The sequence below is a fragment of the Oncorhynchus nerka genome, linkage group LG19 (assembly GCF_034236695.1).
Source record: "Oncorhynchus nerka isolate Pitt River linkage group LG19, Oner_Uvic_2.0, whole genome shotgun sequence".
NCBI lineage: Eukaryota > Metazoa > Chordata > Actinopteri > Salmoniformes > Salmonidae > Oncorhynchus > Oncorhynchus nerka.
Window position 1 is genome coordinate 37,266,794 of NC_088414.1, and position 9,172 is coordinate 37,275,965.

Consider the following 9,172-nt stretch of genomic DNA (forward strand, 5'->3'; position numbering starts at 1 on the left):
ACCTCCCATCTTAACTGACACCCTAATCCCACTACAATTTGCATACCACCCCAACAGATCCACGGACGACAGAATCGCCATTGCGATGCACGTTGCCCTATCCCACCTGGACAAGAGAAATACCTACAGTACCAGTCAAATGTTTGGACACACCTACTCATTCAAGGGTTTTTATTTATTTCACTACTTTTAGAAAAATAGTGAAGTCATCAAAACCTATGAAATAACACATGGAATCATGTAGTAACCAAAAAAGTGTTAAATCGAAATATATTTGAGATTCTTCAAAGTTGCCACCCTTTGCCTTGATGACAGCTTTGCACGCTTGGCATTCTCTCAACCAGCTTCACCTGGAATGCTTTTCCAACAGTCTTGAAGGAGTTACCACATATGCTGAGCACTTGTTGGCTGCTTTTCCTTCACTCTGCGGTCCAACTCATCCCAAACCATCTCAATTGGGTTGAGGTTGGGTGATTGTGGAAGCCAGGTCATCTGATGCAGCCCTCCATCACTCTTCTTCTAGGTCAAATAGCCCTTACACAACCTGGAGGTGTGTTGGGTCATTGTCCTGTTGAAAAACAAATGATAGGATGGCGTATCGCTGCAGAATGCTGTGATAGCCATGCTGGTTAAGTGTGCCTTGAATTGTGCCTTGAATTCTAAATAAATCACTGACAGTGTCACCAGCAAAGCACCCCCACAACATCACACCTCCTCCTCCATGCTTCACGGTGGGAACCACACATGCAGAGATCATCTGTTCACCTACTCTGTGGCTCACAAAGACATGGCGTTGGAACCAAGAATCTAAAATTTGACTAAAGGCCACCAATAAGAAGAAAAGACTTGCAATTGCTTGTGTTTCTTGGCCAAAGCAAGTCTTTTCTTCTTATTTGTGGCCTTTAGTCATGTTTTCATTGTAGCAAATCAACCATGAAGGTCTGATTCACACAGTCTCCTCTGAACAGTTGATGTTGAGATATTTCTGTTACTTGAACTCTGTGGAGCATTTATTTGTGCTGCAATTTCTGAGGCTGGTAACTCTCTAATGAACTTATTCTCTGCAGCAGAGGTAGCTCTGGGTCTTCCTTTCCTGTGGTGGTCCTCATGAGAGCCAGTTTCATCATAGCGCTTGATGGTTTTTGCAACTGCACTTGAAGAAACTTTCAAAGTTCTTGATATTTTCCGGGTTGACTGACCTTCGTGTCTTAAAGTAATGATGGACTGTTGTTTCTCTTTGCTTATTTAAGCTGTTCTTGCCATAATATGAGCTTGGTCTTTTACCAAATAGGGCTATTTTCTGTATACCCCCTACCTTGTCACAACACAACTGATTAGCTCATATTTATCAAGAAAAGAAATTCCACAAATTAACTTTTAACAAGGCACACCTGTTATTTCAAATGTATTCCAGGTGACTAACTCATGAAGCTGGTTGAGAGAATGCCAAGTGTGTGTGCAAAGCTGTAGTCAAGGCAAAGGGTGGCTACTTTGAAGAATCTCATATTAAATATATTTAGATTTGTTTAGCACTTTTCTGGTTACTACATGATTCCATGTGTGTTATTTCATAGTTTTGATGTCTTCGCTACTATTCTACAATGTAGAACCCTGGAATGAGTAGGTGCCCAAACTGTTGACTGGTACTGTATGTAAGACTGTTGTTCATTGACTACAGCTTAGCCTTCAACACCATAGTGCCCTCCAAGCTCATCACTAAGCACTGGGTCCTGGGTCTGAATCCCTCCCTGTGCAACTGGGACCAAGGGCCTCGTTTTATCAGTCATGCGTAGGCACAAATCTGTGCGTAAATCATGAGTAGTTTCATTTCCACACAAAGTATAAGATTTATCAACATGAATGTTTTATTGAGAGTGTGCCATGTGGTGGAATAAGGCAACTGCTTGTCAAGCGTAGTCTGAATGGGAAAAATACAGTGCATTTGGAAAGTATTCAGACCCCTTGACTTTTTTCACATTTTGTTACATTACAGCTGTATTCTAAAATAGATTAAATATTCCCCCTCCCCCCCTCATTAATCTACACATAATACCCCATAATCACAAAGCAAAAACAGGTTTTTAGAAATATTTGCTAATTTATTCAAGATAAAATAAACTTATTTACATAAGTATTCAGACCCTTTGCTATGAGACTCGAAATTGAATTCAAGTGCATCCTATTTCCATTTATCATCCTTGAGATGTTTCTACAACTTGATTGGAGTCCACCTGTGGCAAATTCAATTGATTGGACATGATTTGGAAAGGCACACACCTGTCTATATAAGGTCTCACAGTTGACAGTGCATGTCAGAGCAAAAACCAAGCGATGATGTCAAGGTACAGTATGTAGAGTGCCAAGACAGGATTGTGTCGAGGTACAGATCTGGGGAAGGGTACCAAAACATTTTTGCAGCATTGAAGGTACCCAAGAACATAGTGGCCTCCATCATTGTTAAATGAAAGAAGTTTGGAACCACCAAGACTCTTCCTAGAGCTGGCTGCCCGGCCAAACTGAGCAATCGGGGGAGAAGTGCCTTGGTCAGGGAGGTGACCACCAACCCGATTGTCATTCTGACAGAGCTCCAGAGTTCCTCTGTGGAGATGGGAGAAACTTCCAGAAGTACAACTATCTCTGCAGCACTCCACCAATCAGGCCTTTATGGTAGAGTGGCCAGACAGAAGCCACTCCTCGGTAAAAGGCACATGACCGCCTGCTTGGAGTTTGCCAAAAGGCAACTAAAGACTCAGACCATGAGAAACAAGATTCTCTGGTCTGATGAAACCAAGATTGAACTCTTTGGACTGAATGCCAAGCGTCACGTCTTAAGGAAACCTGGCATCATCCCTACAGTGAAGCGTGTTGGCAGCATCATGCTGTGGGCATGTTTTTCTGTGGCAGGGACTGTGAGACTAGTCAGGATTGGGGGAAGATGAACATGGAAAAGTACAGCGAGATCCTTGATGAAAACCTGCTCCAGAGCACTCAGGACCTCAGACTGGGGTGAAGGTTCACCTTCCAACACGACAATGACCCTAAGCACACAGCCAAGACAACGCAGATGTAACTTTAGGACAAGTCTCTGAATGTCCTTGAGTGGCCAAGCCAGAGCCCCGACTTGAACCCAATCGAATATCTCTAGAGAGACCTGAAAATAGCTCCAGTTGCAGAGAAGATTGAGAGAAACTCCCCACATACAGGTGTGCCAAGCTTGTAGCATCATACCCAAGAAGACTCGAGGCTGTAATCACTGCCAAAGGTGCTTCCACAAAGTACTGACTAAAGGGTCTGAATACTTATGTAAATGTGATATTTCAGTTTTATATTTAATGCATTTGCAAAAAAATCTAATCCTGTTTTTGCTTTGTTATTATAGGATATTGTGTGTAGATTGTTGAGGGGAAAAAACAATTGAATCCATTTTAGAGTAAGGATGTAACATAACAAAATGTGAAATAAATCATTCAATCATTTTTCGATTTCATTGTATTTCCATTGTGAATTCAAGCAACCTATCTTGACAGACTATATCATATAATTTGACCACATTGGTGCATTTGTTACAATAATAATCCACATAAAGTACAGTCATCTGTTAAATTAGAGACCTGAGGGAAAGTGAAACCATTGTAGACATACTATAAAAAACTGAGATGATGGGAAATTGAATGAGAGATGGTTGATCTTGGTCTATTGGAAGATTTGGCTTCATTTAGCAGAGCGCGCGGTTTTAGAGACAGGTTTGTTTTTTATATGTGGGACTTTTTTTGCAGAAAGTACAGATTGGCTCCTCAGATATTGTTTCTCAAAACCAATCTCATAATATTTGCGAGGACTTAAAACCTACTTTAAGAAGGCAAACGCATGCCATTTAGGTGCACATCCATGTGCTATCCACCCTGGGGGTTTTGGTAATGGACACTTCTGGTATTTGGTATATTATTAGGACCCCATTAGCTGTTGCGAAAGAGGCAGCTTCTCTTCCTGGAGAAAACGTGACATAATACAGAACAGTAATAGACAAGAACAGCTCAAGGACAGAATTACATACATTTTAAAATGACCCACACAGCCTACATATCAACACATACTGTACACTCAAAATATATAGGTCAAATAGGGGAGAGGCGTTGTGCCATGAGCTGTTGCTTTATCTGTTTTTTAAAACCAGATTTGCTGTTCATTTGAGCAATATGAGATGGGAAAGGAATTCCATGCAATAGTGGTTCTATATAGTACTGTACTCTTTCTTGAATTTGTTCTGGATTTGGGGACTGTGAAAAGATTCCCGGTGGCATGTCTGCTGGGGTAAGTGTGTGTGTCAGAGCTGTGTGTAAGTTGACTATGGAAACAATTTGGAATTTTCAACACAATGTTTCTTATAAAATGAAGAAGTGATGCAGTCAGTCTCTCCTCAACTCTTAGCCAAAAGAGACTGGCATGGATAGAAACTATATTAGGCTTCTGATTACAATGAAGAGCAAGACGTGCTGCTCTGATCTGGAACAGCTGCAGCTTAACTAGGTCTTTCTTTGCAGCACTGGACCACATGACCACTGGACAATAATCAAGATAAGACCAAACTAGAGTCTGCAGCACTTGCTTTTTGAAGTGTTGTATATTCCCCATGGGCTGTAAAAGGGATGAATTTGACCCTATATGGTTTCAAATTAAAATAGCTACGGTCATGCACGAGCACTAAGGCTGAGAATAATTAGTATGTATCAATGGTGATCTCCTACCAGTGTGTGTATAATGATGGTAGGATTGTTTGATAAATAACACTTTTTCTATGCATAAGAACATTCTAAATTCCGTTCGTAAGTTATAGTTTTTACACAATATTGATAAATGAGTCCCCCAGACTTCCTGGCAGGCCAACCCCAGGTGCTGGAGGTAGGCAACAACACCTCTACCACACTGATCCTCAACATGGAGGCCCAACAGGGATACGTGCTTAGCCCCCTCCTGTACTCCCTGTTCACCCATGACTGTATGGTCACACACGTCTCCAACTCAATCACCAAGTTTACTGAATACACTACAGTGTTAGGCCTGATTACCAACAATGACGAGACAGCCTACAGGGAGGAGGTGAGTGCCTTGGGAAAGTGGTGCCAGGAAAATAACCTCTCCATCAACATCAATAAAACGAAGGAGCTGATCATAGACTACAGGAGACAGCAGAGAGAGCACATCCACATCGACGGGGCCTTAGTGGACAGGGTCAAAAGCTTCAAGTTCCTCATCGGGCACATCACTGAGGACCTCAAATCAAAACTTATTGGTCACATACATGTGATTAGCAGATGTTACTGTGGGTGTAGCGAAATGCTTGTGCTTCTAGCTCTGACAGTGCAGTAATATCTAACAAGTAATATCTAACAAATTACACAACATATACCCAATACACACATCTAAGTAGGAATGAATTAAGACTATATACATATGGACGAGCGATGTCGGAACGGAACGGACTAAGATACAGTAGAATAGTATAGAATACAGTATATACATATGAGATGAATAATGCCAGATATGTAAACATTAAGTGAATGAGATACAGTAGAATAGTATAGAATACAGTATATACATATGAGATGAGTAATGCCAGATATGTAAACATTAAGTGAATGAGATACAGTAGAATAGTATAGAATACAGTATATACAGTTGAAGTCGGAAGTTTACATACACTTAGGTTGGAGTCATTAAAACTAGTTTTTCAACCACTCCACACATTTCTTGTTAACAAACCACAGTTTTGGCAAGTCGGTTAGGACATCTACTTTGTGCATGACACAAGTAATTTTTCAAACAATTGTTTACAGACAGATTATTTAACTTGTAATTTTCCAGTGGGTCAGAAGTTAACATACACTAAGTTGACTGTGCCTTTAAACAGCTTGGAAAATTCCAGAAAATGATGTCATGGCTTTAGAAGCTTCTGATAGGCTAATTGACATCATTTGAGTCAATTGGAGGTGTTCCTGTGGATGTATTTCAAGGCCTACCTTCAAACTCAGTGGCTCTTTGCTTGACATCATGGGAAAACCAAAAGAAATCAGCCAAGACCGCAGAAAAAAATTTGTAGACCTCCCACAAGTCTGGTTCATCCTTGGGGGCAATTTCAAAACGCCTGAGGGTAACACGTTCATCTGTACAAACAACTGTATGCAGGTATAAACACCATGGGCCCACACAGCCGTCATACCGCTCAGGAAGGAGACGCGTTCTGTCTCCTAGAGATGAATGTACTTTGGTGTGAAAAGTGCTAATCAATCCCAGAACAACAGCAAAGGACCTTGTGAAGATGCTGGAGGAAACAGGTACAAAAGTATCCATATCTACAGTAAAACGAGTCCTATATCAACATAACATGAAAGGCCGCTCAGCAAGGAAGCAGCCTCTGCTCCAAAACCGCCATAAAAAAGCCAGACTACGGTTTGCAACTGCACATGGGGACAAACATCTTACTTTTTGGAGAAATGTCCTCTGGTCTGATGATACAAAAAAGAACTGTTTGGCCATAATGACCATCATTATGTTTGGAAGAAAAAGTGGGAGGCTTGCAAGCTGAAGAACACCATCCCAACTGTGAAGCACAGGGGTGGCAGCATCATGTTGTGGGGGTGCTTTGCTACAGGAGGGACTGGTGCACCTCACAAAATAGATGGCATCATGAGGGAGGGAAATGATGTGGATATATTGACGCAGCATCTCAAGACATCAGTGTTAAGTTAAAGCTTGGTCGCAAATGGGTCTTCCAAATGGACAATGACCCCAAGCATACTTCCAAAGTTGTGGCAAAATGGCTTAAGGACAACAAAGTCAAGGTATGGGAGTGGCCATCACAAAGCCCTGACCTCAATCCCATAGAAAATTTGTGGGCAGAACTGAAAAAGCGTGTGCCTACAAACCTGACTCGGTTACACCAGCTCTGTCAGGAAGAATGGGCCAAAATTCACCCAACTTATTGTGGGAAGCTTGTGGAAGGATTCCCGAAACGTTTATCCAAGTTAAACAATTTAAAGGCCATGCTACCAAATACTAATTGAGTGTATGTAAACTTCTGACCCTCTGGGAATGTGGTGAAAGAAATAAAAGCTGAAATAAATCATTCTCTCTACTTTCAATTCCAATCAAGGGGCTCTATTGGCATGGAAAACATGTGTTAACATTGCCAAAGCAAGTCAGGTAGATAATATACAAAAGTGATATTATCATTCTGACATTTCACCTTCTTAATATAAAGTGGTGATCCTAACTCATTCCTAAAACAGGGAATTTCTGATAGGATTAAATGTCAGGTATTGTGAAAAACTGAGTTTAAATGTATTTGGCTAAGGTGTATGTAAACTTCTGACTTCAACCTGTGAGATGAGTCCCTTCACACCGACAGTGTGGTGAAGGAGGGGCAACAGCAGCTCTTCAACCTCTGAGGCTGAAGAAATTTGGATTGGCCACCCGAGCCATGGTCTGTTCACCCCACTACCATCTAGAAGACGGAGACAGTACAGGTGCATCAAAGCTGGGACAGACAGACTGATAAACAGCTTCTATCACCAGACCATCAGACTGTTCAACAGCCACCACTAGACTGCCTCTGCCTAGTGCCCTGCCATCTGCCCAGTACCCTACTCTGCCCCTGACACTGTCACCAGCCGGCTACCACCGGGTACTCTACCCTGCAACATAGGGTCTGCAGCTCTATGTCCATAGTAATTGAACACGGGTCACTTTAATAATGTTTCCATACTATTTATATATCTACTGCTGTCCTAAATGTTTTCTTTTTTCTTGTCTTTTTTATTAGAGTGTGTTTATTGACATTTACTGCATTGGTTGATATGAACTAGGAACATAAGCATTTTGCTGCTCTGTTTTTTACTGCGAGAGGACACGTTAGAGAGAAATGTCCCCTGATCTGTCCTGTTAGAGAGAAATGTCCTTAATGAGGACTCGGGGAGGATTGCTACACTGCCTCCTCCAAACAGGAAGTCACGTCCACGTGCTTTGACTACTCAGTCCCCTCAAATGTCCGGACCCTGCACTACAATTGCCCCACTTCCGCCATCCCACTTCTGTCACAATGTAGGAAACGTCGGGGCAGAGAAGCGAACGGCACCAATGGAGCTGTTTAAACGGTTAAGTGCCTTGCTATAGGGCACAACGGTAGTAGACGGCCTACCAAGAATGTGTGAACAAAATTCAACAAAATGATTTACTGTATCACTATTGTCAACATATTATTCAATCTTCTAACACACACACACACACATATTTATTCACACAGAGCAAGAATCAGAATTTATGACAATAATTCATTAATCAGAATGAATGATATCAAGTTGGCTATAATTGCTCATAATATATGTGGTCTTTATTGTGTAAACATAACTACCATGTCCTTGCATATGTTGTTCATTAACGAATAGTGTAACAGAGTAATGAAATTGTACTCAGTCTCTGGAGTGGTTTTCAGCGAATGTGTATGACCACATCCCCGAGACACACGAGCCACCCTGGTGCTTTTACGCACTCACCGCGTGGAACATGTGCGCTCGAGGAGCTTGGCCACGCCTCTGAAATGCTTTCACATGTTGCCGCACACGTTCATACCGTTCGCACCCTAGCAAAACTCAAATCTGTGGTCTCTCGTCCACGTGGGTTTCGCTGTAGCTGCTTCACAGCACACCTGAGAAAATACCCGACAGGATTATGACGATGTCTCATTCATAAACTCTTAGTTGAATTTAATCTCAAATGCAACATGGTGCCATCCCTACATGAATGGTTTTGAGCCTAGTGTGAGCTACATGAATACGTAAAAAATATATGCCTTGCTCATTGTATTTGGTAATGTATCTATGAATAGCCTACTGCCCATGTGTGTGAGTGTGTGCGACTACGTGTCTTTTTTTTACACTGTGTTATAGCGTTGTGTGTGTGTGTGCGCGCGCGCGTCTGTGGCAGACACATGCGCTCCCCTACACTTCGCTCTGATTTGAGCCTAAATCCCGCCTACTTTCAGTATACCTCCTCACGTGGATTAAACCATGTTGCCGCCCGCACACGTGTTTACGCACGGGATTGGCCACAGCACTGCTGTCTATGATGGGTACGTCACTGCTGACCGGGGCATCACCACTAGGGTATTACTATTCAG